Raw genomic sequence first — 19,925 nt, 5'->3', positions numbered from 1 at the left:
TTCCGAATTCGTACTTTACATATACCTATACTTAGATATATGCATTTCGTATATAGAATAAATGTAAGGGTGGTAAGTGAGAACGTGTATATGCATATGTATGTGTCTAACTTGATTGTTATATATATTACGGGTCGATATACTACCTCGAGGCACAGCCTCGCAACACTCCTGTCAACTCCTACTCTACCCACCATGTCAGCGTCACCTTTCTCTCTCTCTCTCTCTCTCTCTCTCTCTCTTTCTCTCTCTCTCTCTCTCTCTCTCTTTCTCTTTTTCTCTTTCTCTTTCTCTCTCTCTCTCTTTTTTTCTCTTTCTCTCTCTCTTTTTTTCTCTTTCTCTCTCTCTTTTTCTCTTTCTTTCTCTCTCTCTCTCTCTCTCTCTCTCTCTCTTTTGTCCTTTCGTCTTCTATCTCCAACAGTTCAACCAAAGACCGATCAGTTCTCTGCCTCTCTCGATCTCACTCCCATCGATTGTTCGCGTTTCTATTCTCCTTTGCTGCACTTTCTTCTTCCACGTATTCCTTTTTCTTTTCCCACCCATTCGATAAAATGTTCGGAATTTTATAGAGATATGCCGATATCCTTTTTCTTCTATCGCTTCTTCGAATCTTTCGTAAATCGTATACGGTATGTGTGTATGTGTACACGTGTGTGCGTGTATGTGCGTGTGTGTGTGCTTGCAAATGTGTGTGTTGATATTATTTTTTGTAAGAAGGACTGGGCCTATTTTACAAATTTGGTATTATCTGTATTTATTTGAATATCGTTTTTTTATATTGATTCACGATAAAAATATGGATTTTTAACAAATTATCCAATAAAACCTGTATATATCTATGCTCATTGGTTGAATATGCATTATGCAATTAATGATAATCCAATGTATTTAAAATGGAAAATAGTTACGGATGTTTTAAACAAGATACTGAGATCGGTCGTCGAACTCGATTAATTTGACTCCGTTTGATGCAAATTGATTTAACTGTGCTGACAAGGAACAGCCAGAGAAGTAACAGTTGGCGAATACCATGAGAGTATAGAATCGGAGTGACGGATGATAGATCAATTAAATAGGAATGTACGTGAATTATAATACTAAATGTTAGAGAACGAAATGTCAGGTGATATCTACCTACGCAATTGAGAATGAGAGAAGATGAAGTAAACATAGTTAATGTTTAATGGTTACGTAAATAGTATTGTCGTAACTTTCGTCATGTAAATAAACTTTCTACGACTAATACGATCTATTTAGAAATAAATATAAACATAAAACAAATCATGTAACTCGATCGAATTATATTACATTTTGTATCGAAGTATCATCAATTTTACTTTTACAAAAAGAGACACAAAAAGAAAAAATTTATTGTACTATGCTTGTTGATCGAATAAAATAAAAAAAAAAAGATTCAGTTAAAAGAATAAAATTGGTTTTGAAAAACATTTCAACGAAGAAAATTTATTATTGAGTTACCTTGTTCGACTTCGAACAACCACTTGGTTTCTTTTTTTTTTTTATAATTTCTCTTAATTATTTAAGAAGTTATTACTTAAGTTACTTTTGAACTGATCATTCAAATTTGTTTTGTTTTCTATTATTTCAAATTTATTTAAAGAAAAAATTATTCAGCTTAAAATAAATCTTAAGAGTACTGATTATTATAAATAAATTATCATCGTTTCTTCTGAAGTCATATTTTAGACTATCATTTATCCGATTCATTATTTATTATTCACTACACAAATAATAAAAAGAGAAAGAAAAAAAGAAAAAGTTCTTAACTCTGATTCGTTTTTCAACCGAGGAATTCCTTGTTGATTCTATATAAAAAAAAAAAAAGAAAAAAAGAAATCTCTTTCATTTCGCTTCGTTTCTTTCGCTGCAATTTCACTTTAGCCAACGATGCTACTACGGCACACGTGTCGATACATTTTACAGAGTTATCCTCTACCTCGATTTATTTATCAGTTGATATTAAAAGAAAATAAAAGAAAATAAAAAAATATAGATGAAGAAAAAGAAAATAAATAAATAGAAACTTGTAGCTTCGAATTTCCGCGTGTTAATGAAGTAAAACGATGATCAACGCAAGTTAACCACAATCGTTGAAATATTGCTTAATTACGCGTCATGGGACCGTTTTAATGACTCGTCTCTCGTGTCGCACGTTAACACATGACGTGAAAACCACGAATGATTTTAAACAACATTAACATTCGCGTTATTTGCCTGCCGTCTCTCTCTCTCTCTCTCTCTCTCTCTTTCTTTCTCTCTCTCTCTCTATTTTTTCGTCTAAAGCGTAACTTTTCATACGATCATTATACGAGTAAAAGCTTTCGTCGTCCCGTCTATTCGACGTCCGTTCGAAGCATTTATACGAAAATCGCGTAATAATTAAAAAAGAAATGAAACCTTTTAAATCTTTTAACATTCGGAATCGTTGCTCAACTAAGCACATAACTTGATTACAATGTTAAATTACGACCTTTTGACCTTCAACATTATTACAAATTTTCACTTCTCTTGAAATTTCTTTAAAGCCTTGAGACAAGTTTTATTTTATTTTCATTTGCTTTTATTCAATTTTAATCGTCTAATATAATATACTATATATATATCGATACAAGTTTGTATTACTCGCTCTAACGATCACTGAAAGTTTCACTATTATAAATGTTGCAAAGGAAGATACTGTTCATTGTAGTTTCTTTGACCAATAGAAGGAAATTAAAGGATGTTTGTGTGTATGTGTGACTGTGTACACCGCCCGCATGATCTCTTCTTCTCCATGGATCCCCTCTTTGATAAGAGGACGAAGATAAAAGATAGAGAAGGCAAATTATCTCTTTCGTTCTATATTATCAGAATATAATTAATTTAGCACAATCTTATTAAATATTACTTTTCGATGATATTTACCAATTTTGTCAATATTTAATTAAAATTATATTGATATGAATCATATAAGTATATTACTTTGTACATTTAGTTATGATACATTTTAATAAAGAATTATTGGTCCATTTAATTCAATTGAAAATTGAATTGAAAAATTTAGTTCATTAATTAAATTCATTTATTTGACTTACCTCTCTCTCTCTCTCTCTCTCTCTCTCTCTCTCTCTCTCTCTCTTTCTTTCTTTCTTTCTTTCTTTCTTTTTTATTTGTTTCTTCTTATTCACAGTGAATGAAATAATACGTAGAAGTTAAAACGAAATTACATAAGAAACTATAAAAAGAAAAATAAAAAAAGGGAGAGAGAGATATTTCCAAGTACGAACACGTCTCAACGAATATTTCCATTTCTTGCTATCGACATTTTCTTTCCGTTCTATGTCGGCTGAGATAGACTTATCGACGGGTTAGCGTTTTCTAACGATAGTGGTGGTCTCACTTTGCTATCCTATCTCTCGATCTAAACGCATTCTCCGTCGTTCTTCTCCCATTGAGAAGGCATGTGTCCTACTTTCATCAGGGACTCTCGACATTTTATATTCTCTTTCTTTTCACAATTTCGCTCGTCAATTTTTTTGAAAGACCTTTAAACTCGTTGGAGATAGATGGAAAATGTTGATATCTACTTCTCTCTCTCTCTCTCTCTCTCTCTCTCTATATATATATATATATATATATATATATATATATATATATGTAAATATATATTATAAATATATATATATATATATATTTATATATATACATACATAGAAAAATTTCTTCGATAGGCCCTTTTGTGCAGCGATCGCGCATTTGGGATACGTCTCGTCTCATCAGCAAAAGCAGGCCGATGTCAATAGGGAGTCGGACAAAGGAGAAACCTCAAGTATTCTCGAACGAATGGAGGTGAAGAGACGTTCGATATGTATCTTTGTCTCGCGCTCTCATTCCGACAAATTGTCTCGTTCGAAGACTTCAACTATTCGTTCAGTTAAGGTTTGGCTCAAACTAAACCAAACCGATCTGGACGTGACAAAATCGTTCGTGATAACGCGACGGTAGATCTCTTTTCAAAGAGATGATATCTATTTCGTTCTTCTCGGTGCTTTTTACTGCCTCCTTTTGTACACATGTCAGTTCCAGATTGCTTGGAGATTATGGCACGATTACATCTATTATTATGCCTCAGGCCGGTCTAGATTTTACCTCGGAATATTGATTTCTCTTCTCTTTCTTTTTTTTTTTTTTTATTTTTTCTTCTTTTCTTTTCTTTTTTCTCTCTCATCTTTTCCGTAGAATGTAAATGTCGATTCAATTCGTGATTTCTGCCAATCCTCTAAATCACTTTCACTTATTTGCTTTTTAGCTTATTTAAGAAATAATTATAAATGATCATGAACGATCCTGATTGTTTGGAACATTTTATAATATAAGTATATATATGTAGATATAAAAAAAAAAAATAGAAAAATTACTCGATCAGTGCTAATTTCAAGACAGTCTTAAAGACCGCTTTAATTGTACTCCGTAATTTGATATCTGGCACCTGTTGAAGCGCAGTTCACACGGCTACGATTAAATGGCATCTCTCGCTCGATTTTCGTGCGTTCGCTCGCGTAATAAAAGTCGAGGATTAACAATCGTCTTTAAAGTTCTTGCTGGATTTAAAGAAAAAAAAAGAAGAAAAAAGCAAGTAAAAAAACGCAGAAAGAAGAAGAGACACAGAAACCGCGAAATCCAATTGAATCTTATTAGCTTTTATCAGGTCATCTATGTTTGCTCGTTCTTTCGAAATCTCCTCGCGACTTTTGTTAAATACTTAATTCCGGACGCTTTGATCTTTGAAAAGTTAAGTAAAAGAAGAAGAGGAAGAAGAAAAAAGTAGAAGTAACCAGCAAACTGTCAAGGTTCGTTGTAGAATTGGATTTGCCGATGTTTTACTTTAAATATTTCGAGATGCGATTTCCTAACACTCAAGTGGAAGACCGAAAGTGAAGGGGTCTTCTTCGATTTATCCTTTAGTACCGACCAATCGCAATTGTATTCATCCTTTTCACAGAAATCAAAGAGAGAATGAGAGAGTGAGTTTCTAATAGGAACTGCTCTCGGAGCAGTCAGCGTTATTGACAGAAGTGCTGTCTGACAATATACGAAAGTAACTGACGATGCTTTACTCAGCAAAAATTCGAATACGTTCTCTTTCGAATCCTAGATATTTCAAATCGAGCAAATTATATGAAAAAATCGTTCAAGTGATAATAAGAATGAGTTGGGTTGTAATCGTACACATATATGTACATTATTTCTACTTATCTAGCTAATGTGTCACCACATCGCGTTTCGTGAAAAACGTTAAGCAAGAAACACGAAAATCGACTTTTAACGGGAATGTCATTTATATTTAAAACTTTCGAAAGCAGGAATGTTAGTGAGAAAATCACCACGTGAGATTTTTATCGGTCTAAATTTTATTCTTCGATCGGTAGCGAAAATTTCAGTTTTCGCGTGACCCACCGACCCGCACGAGAAATAGTTTCGCAAAAATTTACCGTCATTATTCCGACTCCATACACATAAATCCACAGTCTGATCTAAAAAATGAGACTCCGAACAATTATAAATGATTACTACGTATTTACATGTCTCGCGAAAATATATCATAAGTATATAACCTCTTCTACTCAGGTCAACAAGAATATTATAAAATTTCTTTCGTATTTACGGTTGTAAATATTTTATTACCCATTTTATTTCACTCGAATAAACTTAAACTTTCTTCTACGCGTTGGTAAATACATTGGGATGACACTACGCTAAAATGTTAACGAGATAAGTCAATTTTGCAACCCGGACTTCTATCTACAAGAACAGAATATATATGTATATGTACACGTATATACTCTACTATAGTATGCAAATTAACTCTCACAAATAAATTAACTTCTATGTTTATTTATATCCATCAAGGTTGATGTAAAATAAAATTCGTGTAAATCTATAATTTATTGGTCACTTCTTTTCTGATCCCCAATTTTCTTTTTTTTTAAGTCGTTCTATAAACAAAAAGATAGAGAAAAAAAAGAACGACGAAAAAGCCGATGAAAGCGGCAAATCATTGGGTAAGTATGCTTTATCGGTTCCTCGTCCATTCGAGTTTTCAGTATTTAAAATCAGAATGCTTTTCGCTCGACGTATTCATTGATAATACATCCAGAACGTTTTTGCTTTTTGTTTATACTCAATCAGTGTTTATAAATATAGCAGGATGCTAACGCATGCTCATTTCAACGATTTCGTTCGAGGGAAATCGAACAAATTTCGATGAAAATTATTATTTTGTATCGGGATATCGCAAGAGAACAATATAATTCTATATAAATCATTATGATTTTCATAAAAAAAAATAGAGTACTGATGGCGTCTCTCGCAATGTTGATTTATAGAACTGAAATGAATGAAAGCAGTTTATGCAAATATTATTGCAGTTGAATTGGTTTGGCACTGAGCCAGTACACGCGTGCCGCTTGAATTTTACAACTAGAAGTGAAATTCTCATGTACGTTCTCTTCTGGGACTACACACACACACACACACACACACACACACACACACACACACACACACACAGGTATAGACATAACGTGTATCTAACACTTTAGAATCGGATTACGATATTCACCCTATTGAGTCTATGTTGTAGACATATACTTCGAAAAACAATTAAGACAGACGTGTTTAGCACGAGCTGATGTTAGATCCAGTTCATTCTAAAAATCAAGAACGTCGAAGGATTCTTGGGAATCTCAAAAATTTCGTTTTTTGATGTTTGTTGTGTTTTTATCTATACTTATTTACTACCAGTAATTTATACTTCTTTTTTCATTTATTACCTATATATTTAATTTTAATGAAAATTTATCTTTGTCTTATCGGAAGAAATATTTTTATTAAAATATCGAAATATTTTATGAAATTTGTATAAATTAAAGAAGATTGATATTTTACTTAAAAGTAAGATATTTTTTCAAAAACTTTAAATGATTTTCATAACGAGATTTGCAATTAGCTTATGTCAAGTAGCTAGAGACTTATTCTTTTTCTCTTTCTCTTTCTCTCTCTTTCTTGATTTATCCTGCCAGATGTATACTTAATTCCAACGACGCGATCAAGTAGGCGAAGGTAAGAAGATCACTACGTAGAACTTTGATAGATGTAGCCTGGTTGAACTTAATGATCCTTTAGTATACACCGCTAACGAACACTATCGCGGATATTAACAGGTAGTATACTCAAAACGAACTCCGTTAAGTACTCAAGAAATTTCATACGCTAATCTTCATACATAAAATTTTCATATAAATTTTCTTTGTAAATTTTTTAATGTACTATTCCCATGGAACTTCATCGACGTCGATGGATCAATTGATTGGATTAATCTTTTAATTTAATTAAATCGTATAATAGTTGAAATAACTGCAATTAATGTATCATTTTTTTTTTCTTTTCATGCATTTAACTGGAAACTTTCCTTTTTCATGTTTCATTGTTCTCTTTTCTTTGCTTTCTTTTTTCAATATTTTTTAATTTTGTTTTTTTTACGTAAAATCATCGTATCAAATCCAAAATCGATATGTAACAAACAGATGCATTCTATACGCTTTACTTCTCTTCTCTTCTATTCTCTCATCATTTAGTTGTTTATTTTATGAGACACAGCTCGTAATATTCATCAATAAATCTCTAGATAGACAGTTGAAAATATCGAAGAATTTTATTGATGATTGAATCCAATACGGAAGGATTGTTATCCTAATTTAACCTGTTCACAGTCTATAACAAGTTGTTTATTCGAGTGTACTTCGTATTTTCATTGTACTACATCAATTTATTATATATCATCGAGTTGTACTACGAAAAACGTTTATGAAATAAAAATAAATAATTTTGAAAATATCTTAAAACGTTTATTGGATCAACGTTAATTATTTCAATATTTTTTTCAAACTTACCAGTTTCCTATTTTTTTTATATACATTTTATGATTTTCCCAATGAAATATAAACTTTAAAAATATTCTTTATGACCATAAGATCAACGATTCACAATCCAATTAATTTTTAAAAATACACAAGTATAACCGATAGTATAAAAAATAATAGAAATAAAAAAAACGAAAAGAGCTTATAAAAATTTATGTGGAATGAAAAACAAACGAAACGTTTATTCTACCGTTAGGGATATAATTGAATCTTACGAGTAAATTTAATTTATACCCAAATTTAATCGATTATAATCGTTTGATCATTGATTTATCGATTTAAAGAAAATCTTTCGAACGATCGCCTTGAATCAAAGCGATAAAAGGAAAACGTTTACCACGAAGGTTGTTCGAACGACACCGTAACAGTGCACCGTGCGTTGACTAACTCGACGTGTACTCACTTACAGAATATGTCACTGAAAACCAGTCCGTTACGATGTGTGTGACGGAAAATGATAGCGATCGCTGGTCGTGTGTATATAACCAATGCCAGGCGATTCAGGTCAAACTTCTACCCTACGATATAACGTTATCGTAACCCTCTCCTTACTTTACTTCCATTAATGCCAAGGACAAACTCTTCTAAGACTCTACGAAATGCAAAGAAATTTCGATCTCGATTGGACTTTAATGAATAAAAAAAAAAAAAATGAATAGAAAAAAATCCAGCCTCTACACGTGATGGTGGAAGAGCTGAGTTTAACAATACTAACTTCACTTTCTTACTCATACCTTCGACTTTTAAAATCGTTTTCTTCTATCGAAACTCTTTTCATTTTCAACTCCAATTATAATCAAAGATTGTAACGAAACGTGCGAGCTTCGGAGACTATCGATTGACACTAAAAAGTTTACATACGAGAGGCAAAGTACATACGGTCCGACTAACGCTACGTCGTACTACTTTCCGTGTACAGAACTTTTAGATAAAACGAAATCGTGGAACTTTCTCTATCCCGCGTAACTCGTAAAGGTCGCGCGCGTGTACGTGGTATATAATCAATACATACGGAAATCGAAAGGGTATTACTTTTCTCTCTGTATCTGTTTGCGTTATCTGATTTTTATTTATTCAGAAACTATATATGTATATAGGTCATATAACTAAAAATAAAAAAAAATATTACACAAAAAAGAAGTGTCCTTTTTTCTTTTATATATATATATATATAAAATAATTTGTGTATATATATATATATATATAGATTCAACTCTATTCAAAGAATAATCCCTCATAACTTTTTATGAATGGTCATTGAGCTTCGTTAGCAAAGTGTCCTCTCGGAGTGTGTTTTCTTTTTTTCACTTTTCTCTGTCTCTCTCTCTCTCTCTCTCTCTCCTTTTTTATTTTTAATGAAAAAGAAAAAGTATGCCGTGAAAAAACGATTCCGTTGCAACAACTGTCGTCGTACTTGTCGTTGGGTGCGATCGATGAGCGGTCGTCGCTTCGAATGATCGATTCGTGTGTCGTTTCTGTCGCATAACGGACCGTTGACTACGTCAAGAATCTATGTATAAATGACTTATACGTACGTATGTGTACGTGTATATACATGTGTGTGCGCGCGCATGTATGTAAACGTATACGTATACCTGTGCTTTCCTGCACAGAGAATATTCACGCTTAAATCCGACTTACCTGTCTACTTTCTTCCTTCCTATCTGCTAGCTTTTTAATCTCCTTATTATTTCCTGCGTGATGTTGAATAATGTATTTCGTCTCCTGTCTCTTAATAACTTTGCACGGAATATGAGATATGACTTTTTGAAGATATAATTTTCTAATGTCTGTATAACCCTTATCCATCTCTCTTTCTCTCTGGTTAAAAATATAAAATTTTAATTATACTTATGACTTTTTAAGATTTATTAAACTTTGTTGAAAAAAGATTTATTAGATTTTATTAAAAAAAGAAAAATCTATGAAATTCATTTTAATATATTTCAATTAAGATCAATAATTCTTTCGGAAGTATCTTGAAAGAAGATAATTTTTTTCTTTTTTAAGAGATAGAGATAATATAGACATTAGACAGACCATTTTATTCGTTTACTCGTTTTGTGAAATTCGTTGTTCTTTCTCAGTTGTAATAATGCTAAAACCAGGAGCCATTAAGATAGTAAAGATACTTTATGACGGTCGAATCTAGACCATTTCTCTTTTTTCTGTATTCTCTTTGATCCCTCATCTAACGCTGACACATCTTACGTCTCTTTGCCTTTGATCTTACGAAGAGTCTCCACTGATCTATTTTAAACATCGTCCAATGAAACTGAAGGATAGAAAAGGGCAACGTTATTAATGGTTCCTCGAAATAGAGAATTGGATCGGATAAGTTAAGAAGGATAAAAGACAAAAGCTTGAATATAATACTCTCGGTTTCTAAGGCGATCTTATGATCTTTGAAATGAAAGAAATTTATTAGATTAGCAAAGACGATTACTTATTGCAAAAAGATCTTTTTTTCAAATGAAAATCTACTTCATTAATCGCAATAGAAAGATGATAGATATTTCTCTATCTTTATACGATCGCCATTCGAAATCCACCTTATTTACAAGCGAGTCTTAATTAAAAATAAATTTTTACCATAAAAACGATAAGTTCCTTTCATTTTCTCTGTACCTTTTTCTTTTTTTCTTTCTTCTTTCTTTATTTATTTTCCTATTATAAATAATGTGAAATTCTTGAAAATTGAAAAATTTCAAGAGTAAATAATTTAGTAGCAAAAGTTTCCTTTCGTTAATATTTTGTCTTTTTTCCTCTTTCTCTCTCTCTCTCTCTCTCTCTCTCTCTCTCTCTCTTTCTCTCTATCTCTCTCTTTCCCTTTTAGAAATAATGGAAGATAAAGTTAGAATGACTACTGGGGCATTTCATTCAAGATATCACCGCGCCTAGAAACTCAATGGGACGAAGACGATATAGCCAGAGATTCTACCACACCCTTGCAAATAAGTAAACTCCTCTTTTGAGTGACGCAAGCTATTGCGATTAGGTGGGATAAGAGACAGAAAGAGAGAGGGAGAGGGAGAGAGAGAGAGAGAGAGAGAGAGGAAGGAGAAGAAGTGGGAGGTACAAAAGGATCGTGCGAATGCCTACCTAAGGATGGGCATGAGAAAAAAAAAGAGGAAAAGAAGGGTTGGAAACATTGGATCGATGAAGAGGTTGGGACTTGACGTATTTGAAACAAAATCGATTATCGAGGGTTATCGTATTGGACGATTTAGCATGTGAGAAGCTAATGTATCATCGTGTATAGAATTTTCAGCTGGTTGATCGTCGATAATAATTACAATCGAACTTGGAAATGAGCCTTTTACAAAACGGTCGACAAAATTCTATTTTTTTTCTTTCTTTCTTTCTTTTTCTTTGTTTTTTTTTTTTTTTATCCAAGTTTCTACCGAAAATTCACAAACCAAAAAGATCTATCTTCTATTCTAACTTTGAATCCACTTTTCATTAAGCGTACTCGTCGCACGGTTTACGTTAGTCTCTGGAAAGTGTTCACTATTTAATCGTTGAAAGTTCGTGGTAAACTCTCGGTCGGCGATAATTTTCCGTTAAGTTTCATCCTACCTGTATATCCTTCTTAAGATACTTGAGACTTTAAAGGGTTGTCATAATACAAATTTCAACCATCAACGAACTTCTTCGACTTCCAGAACGAAGCATTTTGATAGCGTACGTTGCTCGAGTTATTATACGTAGTTCTCATCGTCTTCATCCTCGTAGTATTCGTAGACTTCGTCGTCTTCGTCATCGTTGTCATTGCCTTTTCGAGCGTAACGGTATTTTCATTGTCTCTTTACTTTGAACACCAAAGAACAACTCGTAACGTTTACCAATCAGCTCGGATTAATCTTCGCGAAAGCTCTCTTCGTGATACTTTAATCGAATTAATCGAAGTAACAATGTATTTAAGCTATATACGTCTATACATATACGATACACGCATATGTGTTTCTATATAGGACACGTAAAGTTTATGTATGTAGAATTATAGATTCGAACAAGCATCAAAGCGCAATTCTTCCATGGACGGACGCAAAAGCCGCATTTTCCACGGCGGAAGGTTCAACCGACTGGAAATTTCCGCGATGTGATGTAACGGCACAGCTATCGGAAAATTTTTCGCAACGCATTGCGATACGGAAACGATTCGGTTTTGTGGGAGAAAGGAAAAAGGACAGGAGAAATCGACGGAGAAGTCTACATCCGTGATATAATAGGATTATTTTTGGATAAAAATCAAATTTATCAAATTCCAAGATGGCTGATGCCTTTTATAAAACATCATAGATCTCACCTTTATTATTAATCTATGTAACACGTGTCGCTGTTTTTACAAAATCAGGAATCTTGTACGCACGCGTACATATATACACGTTTATGTGCAGCATCGTAATAAGTATCGTAAGTTCACATTTTTTGTTGTTATTGTTGCTCTTGTTGTTTTATATATATATATATATATATATATATATATATTTATATATATATATATATATATATATTTATATATATATATATTTATATATATATATATATTTATATATTTATATATATATATTTTTTGATTCATACGATTTACGACTTGTTATTTAACTCTGCGTGCGTTCAATTTCTCCGCTGATTTTCATATACTTTTATATAACTAAGATGTATACACATAACTCTCATCGCAGCATTATCCCTTTCTTTCTTTCTTTTTATTACTTTTCTTTTTTTATTTTCTTTTTTTCTTTTCTTTTTTTTCTTTTCCCTTTTTATTCTTGTCTCCCTTATAATCCTAGTCTTTTCAAATAGGAATCCCTCGTTCTCTCTCGTGCAACGCGAGATAGCTTGTTCGAAGAATGAAGAAAGGAGCGGGCGGGACGATCGAAACGGCACCTATTTTTCTCGACGATCTCGAGGCGATATCGAAAATTAAAAAAGCCTGACGACAACGATGATGACGACGACGATGACGACGACGACAACGATGACGACGACGACAATGTCGATACAAAAGAGAAAATTCGTAGTTAGGTATCTCAAGCACGAGTCGAGAATTTTACGCTACTTAGGAAATGGAACTTTTTTCTGTTTAACTTTTTTTTGTTTTTCTTTTTTTATCAGGGAGAAATGTTTCGGGAAAAGACAATAAAAATAAAAACAAAAAGAAAGAGAGAATAATAAAAGAGAGAAAGAGATAGAGAGAGAGAGAGAGAGAGAGAGAGAGAGAGTGAGAGAAAGAGAGAAAGGGAGAGAGAGAATAACGAATCAACGGATGAAAAAATACACGAACGTTGCGCGTCGAATGGCAGAGATCGATGCAGAGGCAAACAGAGCCGTGCGCGAAAAGGGAGGTCACGAGAATCGTACAATGCTCATTATTGAGCCATCTAACCTCTACGTCGCACGCACACGAACATCTCCCGCGTGTAAACTATCGAGATCGAAACTCACTCTCTTTCTCTTTTTCTCTTTGTCTTTGTCTCTGTCTTTGTCTCTGTTTTTGTCTCTCTTTCTTTCGCATATTGAAAAGCCTGGAAATATCTTCTCTATTGTGTCTAGAGAAAGATTTCACGAACTTCATTAGTTTTAATTTCTCGTTGCACGAACGAATCCACTTTCCATTTTCAAACTGTTGAGGGAGACGAATCGGAGGAGTAGAATTTTGAATGGTTCTTCTTTTTCGTGTTATTATTATTCTTTTTTTTTTCTTTTCCTATTTTTATTTTTTTTTCGAGATCTCCTCGAAATCGATTGTCTTACGAAGCAACTCTATCTCTATGTCTATCGCTATCTTCTATCTCTATCTTCTTTTTTTCTTTTATTCCTGAAATTGACAGGATCAGACCGTGCGACAGAAGGATCATCTCGATTCTTATTTCTCTCTCTCTCTCTCTCTCTCACTTTTGATCCTTCCATAACGGTAAACGATAAGCAAATAGAAAACTTCTTAACAAGACGCAGTGATCCGTGCACGCTTAATAACAAAGCTACGCTTTCTATCGTTTCTAAGATTGTTCGTTCGTTCGTCCAGGCGCCCTCGTCTTCTGTAATCTAGGTTACCTTACAATTAAGGTCAGGACCGCGCAGCGTGCGAAATAAGATAGTGAGGGTAGCAGAGGAGCTTGGATAGAGAAGAGAAGGTGGTGGACTAAGGAGGTCGGGGAATAAATTGCACTCGAGACGAAGTAGGGATATATGCACGAGTGTGCTGCTTGCTAACTCGACTTAAACGAATTTTTTTCAAACAATCGAATTCTTTAAATTAATCGGCCTTGATTCTTTTTCTTTCTTTCAATTTTCTCTTTTTTTTTTTCTTCTCCCGAAAATTTCACTCATTCACTTTATCTCACTCACATTTCTTTCTTCCAGGGCTTTAAACTGGACAAAATTATTGCGTTACAAGCGGAGGCTTTCGCATTTATTCCATAATAATAATAATTATTATTATGAACATGATGATGATGATGATGATGATGATAATAATGACGATGATCGATTAAATAAATCATTAATTATTAGATAATCGTTACGTCCTTCCTTACGCGTAACACGAAATGGAAGAAGTTGAGGCAAAGCATCGAAAAGACGAAAGCAATCTATTACGTAAGTAGATATTATATAGACTATCTACCATTTGTATAATCTTGTTATTATATTTGAAAAAAACAAAAGCAAAAAGAAAGAAATATAACTATTTGAGTGAACATAACTACATCTTCGGCATGGATATCACTTTTTTTCCCCTTTATAATAGCCGTGGACTATTCGCAAATGAAATGCAATATTTCATCTTTTCGATTTTTATGTATCTCTCGTGATTCTGTCGACGGTATCGGTTCGTTCATAGAGCAAACCAAGGAAAGAAAAAAAGAGAAAGGGAGAGAAAAAGAGATAGAATCAATTTTATTCATTTTAATCGTCTCGAACTCTTAAACGTGCTACTCTCGTATTTACTTACGTAATTGGACCTTTTCAATTCGAGGAATGCCCAAGGCCGTTCCGATACCATCGAAGATTCGCGTTTGTTGCTAACGAAATGAACGAGCTGATAACTTGAAAACGTTTGGTCATTCGCAATAATCGGATACTACGTAAATGTATTCTTAAATACGATGATAATTATTTACATAATTAATAATTCGTGTATGTACATACGTATGTATGTGTATATAGGTATATATATGTATACGTATGTATATTGTATTCGTATTATTGTATATCACTAATAATAAATATATGACAATATTTAACGCTTTGATTATTGTGGCGCTCACATTGGACGTTCGAGGAGAAATGAGACTGAATGAAAATAATACGCGGAGCACACTCGTCAAAGGTCATACCTTTCCCTACTACTATCTTGTATTTCAAAAACAACAAAGCCAAAAACTAAAAAAAGGAAATCGAGCGATTTCTAATACGCTCGTAGTCCTTTTCCTCTTCCTTAATTTTTGTTATCATTATTATTATTTTTCTTTTTGTATTATTTTCTTTCGTCTTTCTTTCCCGCTTTTTCTTTTTTACCTTCTTCGTCACCTTCTTTTAAATATTTGTCATTTATATGCGTAAATATACATTCCCTCGCATGCGCTTACGATAATAATAAAGTATCTGACGGTCAACAAACTCAACGAGTCTATATGTGTAATTACAGGATACAAACCCTATGGCGATTTAGACCAGCTAAATGCTCAACACGGGGTATCTATAGTTTTCTTTTATTTATTTATTTATTTATTTATTTATTTGATCTTTTATTTCTTTTTTCTTTTTTTTTTTGTCTTTTTTCTCTTTTTAATAATTATTCGAACTTTCCCCCCTCCCCCTCTCTCTCTCTTTCTTTCTCTTTCTTTGTTTATTTCGTTTACTCTTTTGCGACTTTTTTTTTTTCGTATTTTTCCCTTCTATTTATAGGATCTCCCCTTCTCGCTCAGAATTCAACTCGATTATCCCTAAAACTAATTCTGTTATTTTGTTCGCCTAACTTTTTATATTACACGTATGTAAGTACATATTTCGTATATGTATGTATATGTTTTCGTGCGTTGTCCTGTCCCTTCAACAAGTGTACCTGTTTGTGTCTGTATGTGTATCCTCTTTTCGTGTCGATGTTCACGTCACAATTTAAAATGATACTCTATTTTTAATAATAATAATAATAATAATAATAATAATAATAATAATAATAATAATAATAATAATAATAATAATAATAATAATAGTAATAATAACAATAATAATAATAATAATAATAATAATAATAATAATAATAATAATAATAATAATAATGTTAATGATTATGGTGATGATTTTGATGATGATAATGATAATAATAATAATGATAATCGTAATAATAACAGTAATAATAATTGCGTAAACGATAATAAATACAATCGTTTAGACGCACTCGTTTATCTTTTGCTCGAAGGTAAGCTCGTATAGCTCATCTCGATCGACGAAAAAGCGTACCCACCTTAAGTCTAATTGTCGTACGATCATATAGGAACGGTAATTGATAATCTTTAATCGCATGGGGCGTGATCACGCGATGCGAGGCGCGCGCTTCTCTCCGATAAAAGTCGATAAGTACTCTTCTTCGTAATATCGTGACGTTGGCCAGCACCCGGTGCAATTCGCTTATTGAAAAAAGGTTGAGGGGAAGGAAGGGAGGGAGGGAAGGTGGAGAAGAAAAAGAACTAGGTAGAAGAAAGACAAAGAAAAAAGAAGGAGGAAGAACGGTCTCCCGAGAAATCTCGGATCGATCTTGAATACATTTTCAAGGTCACTCACGCCTAGACCGTTCCAAGGACATACTGCTTCTTTCTCTTCTTACACACACACACACACACACACACACACACACACACACACACACACCCACACACATCCACACATACACAAATACACACATATTTTTCCATCTTTTCTCCTTCTTCTCTTTCTTCTTCTTTTTCTTCTTTTTTTCTTCTCTTTTTTCTTCTTTTTTTTCTTCTTCTTCTCCTTCTCCTTCTCCACACCCTTCGCATATTCTAACTCTCGCCTCATACTCTTTCTCTTTCTCTTTCTCTTTCTCTTTCTCTTTCTCTTTCTCTTTCTCCTCCTTTTCCTCCTTCTCCTCTTACTCCTAGGTGAAATCGATGTGTGGCATTGCCGTGTGTTGTAAAAAACGCATAAACAATGCTTTTTTTCAATGCTGTTCATTTTGAATTAATAATGTATATATATATATATATATATATATATATATATATATATATATATATATAGGTCCTAGATGAACGTCTAATGTCTAAAAAGTATATATATATATAATGTATATATACACATATCTTCTATCTTCTTCTTTCCATATTCGCTGCGTCTTATACATATTTTCTTCAAATTTCAAACGATCAAGCTCGATAAGAACTTGACTTTTTCCTTTCCTACTTTGCTTTGAGCTTAAAGAATATTTCCTTACTCTTTTTTCTTTTCTTTTTTTGTTATTTTCTTACAAAAAAGACGTTCGTATATACTACATATTTTATTATATGTATATATATGTGTATATATATACATATATGTATGTATATCTATGTATGTATATATATATATATGTATATATATATATGTATATCTATGTATATATATCCCTTCGTAGCATGGATAATTTTCAGCAATAAAATTTGATTGGAACCTCTTTTTGATTGGCCGTGCCGGCTTCATCCGTTTGATTAGAGTTGCAGAATTGGCAGTGCCCATATAATTAATTAAAGCAAAGGAGCGTCGGTCTCACGGGAGAAGCATTTTGTTTTTCCTGCAATATACCCTACTTTTCTTTCATCCTCTTCCCTCTCTGTCTCTCTCTCTCTCTTTTTTCCTATGTTTCTCGACACCCTTCCCTTGCAATGAATATTCAGGATGGAGATTTTCACTAAAAGCTTACTCCCATGAGAACGGCACGTACTTGCCGCCCGTTGTCACCGGCTCAGGGTGACCAACGTCGTCTATCTAACCTTAGTTTTAAAGCTAATTTTTTTCTTTTGTTTATTCTTTACTCTTTACTCTATCTTTCTCACTTATTCGTTATTTTTTTCCGCTTTTTTTCTTTCGCTCTAATTCGATTTCTTTTTTAATCTCCTTTTGTTTCGTCGCGAGGCACAAGGAACGATCGAACGTGTTTATATCATTCGATATTCGAAATAGTTCTCACCATTTTCTTTCTCTTTCCCTCTCCCTCTCTCTCTCTCTCTCTCTCTTTCTCTCTCTTTCTCTCTCTTTTCCTCTTGCCCTCCCTTCCACTTATGTCTCTCTTTTTCTTTCGCTTCAACGAAAGAATGGAAAATGTACGGATTTAAACATCGCGATAAACAGAGACTCTCATTGATTTCACGAAATCTATTTTTCTTCCTTATCTCTTTTGTTTTCTCGTTCGTTTTTATTTTCTTTTTCTTTTTTTTTGCATTTTCTTAGAAAGCAATGCTAATTTCTTCCACGAAAGTACTATCACTTTCTTTTCGCTCTGTTCGATCAGCTCGATGTATCTTGCGTTTATCGATCCTCTCGCGAGTAAGTAACTCGTAGGAAAAATCGAGAGACGGAGACACGATTTCTTAAAGGAAATCTCTTCAAGATTTATCTTGTGAAAATGGTATCATCTTGAATATCCTGAAGAATTTCGTATTAAGTTATATCTTGCCGTAGGATCAATATGAAATATTCTTATTTGATCGTTCGCAATGACACGCGAATAAACGACGAGCACGTGTCATCGTGAGAGATCAATTTTTTTTTGTTTCTTTTTATTTTTTTGTTTTCTTTTTCCTTATGTAACTGCATGATGATGACACTACCACGAACGTAATAGAATAGATCTCGCAGCCATGAACATTAATTTGCATTGTAGGAACGAAGGACGCTTCGCAATCGTGAAGTCGAACGAAAAACGAGCACTATGAAACGAATCGATCTAGAAAATATCGGTGTACTTTTGTTTTGTTGAAAACAAAAATAATAAGAAAAACAATGAAATAAGAGAAAGAGAAACGAAGTTTCAATCTTCGTTGCAATAATGCTACCATGGGGTGATTTACATGCCCCGACAACTTTTACGTTTACTTGGTAAGCAGAAAGAAACACGCGAGACATCACGTTCTGTTTTCGTGATTACTGTTAATTATAACAAGGGGGATAAAAAAGAGAGAGTAAAAGTCAAAACGTAAAAGGAAACGGAAGATGGGAAAAAAACAACAATAAAAAATTAAAAAGAAAAAAAAAAAGAAAAAGAAAGAAAGAGAAGAAGAAAAAGTAATACGAGAAGTAAGGTAAAGTCCTTAGCATGCATTGTCGCTGCATACATTTTCGTCGAATTTCCTTGTCGTTTACTATTCTTCTACAAACATCGACGATGAAGTTTATTCTTATACGATGGAACGAAGATTGTCGTGTAGTCTGATTCGCATTGAATCGGCCGATTTATTCATTTGACACGATTCCGTGAGATAAGTTTACGTATTACCCTGATTCAGATCTTTTTCAATTTCTACTCTCAATATTTGATAAACTAAAATTAAGAAACAAAGAAGATATAAAAGAAAAAAGAAAAAAATATTAATAAGAGAACAAAATTTATTAAAAAAATAAATAAATAACTAAATTTAAAAAGAGAAAAAAAGAATATTTAACAATGTTGTCATCTTAGCGATAATAAAAAGACTGATAAGAAGCATAAAATTTTCGATGTACCTACGAGAGAGAGAGAGAGAGAGAGAAAGAGAACAATTCCTCTATATAGGATGATCGATAATTTCGAATCAAGGATACTTGCTCGTACCTCGTTAGGCCATCGTAAGAGTTGAAACGAAGAGAAAGGATGTTCGACGAGAGCCCTACGTATTAATTTTCTTCGTTATCGGACTATCTATGATGTTCGAATTTCCGTCTGCTATGAACAACTATGCCTGA

The 19,925-nt window shown here is 33.1% G+C and overlaps 1 protein-coding gene across 3 annotated transcripts in view; it reads right to left on the bottom strand.

Annotated features, from left to right (window-relative positions):
• LOC124950028 overlaps positions 1 to 19,925 on the bottom strand; it is a 128,574-nt gene that overhangs the window by 86,116 nt on the left and 22,533 nt on the right. Inside the window, exon 4 of one of the 3 annotated variants that reach the window (XM_047496099.1) lies at positions 17,566 to 19,925. This exon is cut by the window's right edge and continues 2,835 nt beyond it. The exons of the other annotated variants lie outside the window; for them this stretch is intronic. The gene's annotated coding sequence lies outside the window, so the exon portion shown is untranslated. Of the gene's footprint in view, positions 1 to 17,565 lie in introns of those variants that run through there. 3 annotated transcript variants of the gene reach the window in all.

Source organism: Vespa velutina, chromosome 6 (assembly GCF_912470025.1).
Source record: "Vespa velutina chromosome 6, iVesVel2.1, whole genome shotgun sequence".
Lineage (NCBI taxonomy): Eukaryota > Metazoa > Arthropoda > Insecta > Hymenoptera > Vespidae > Vespa > Vespa velutina.
The sequence above is the reverse complement of the archived record's forward strand: the minus strand, read 5'-3'. Positions and strand labels throughout refer to the sequence as shown.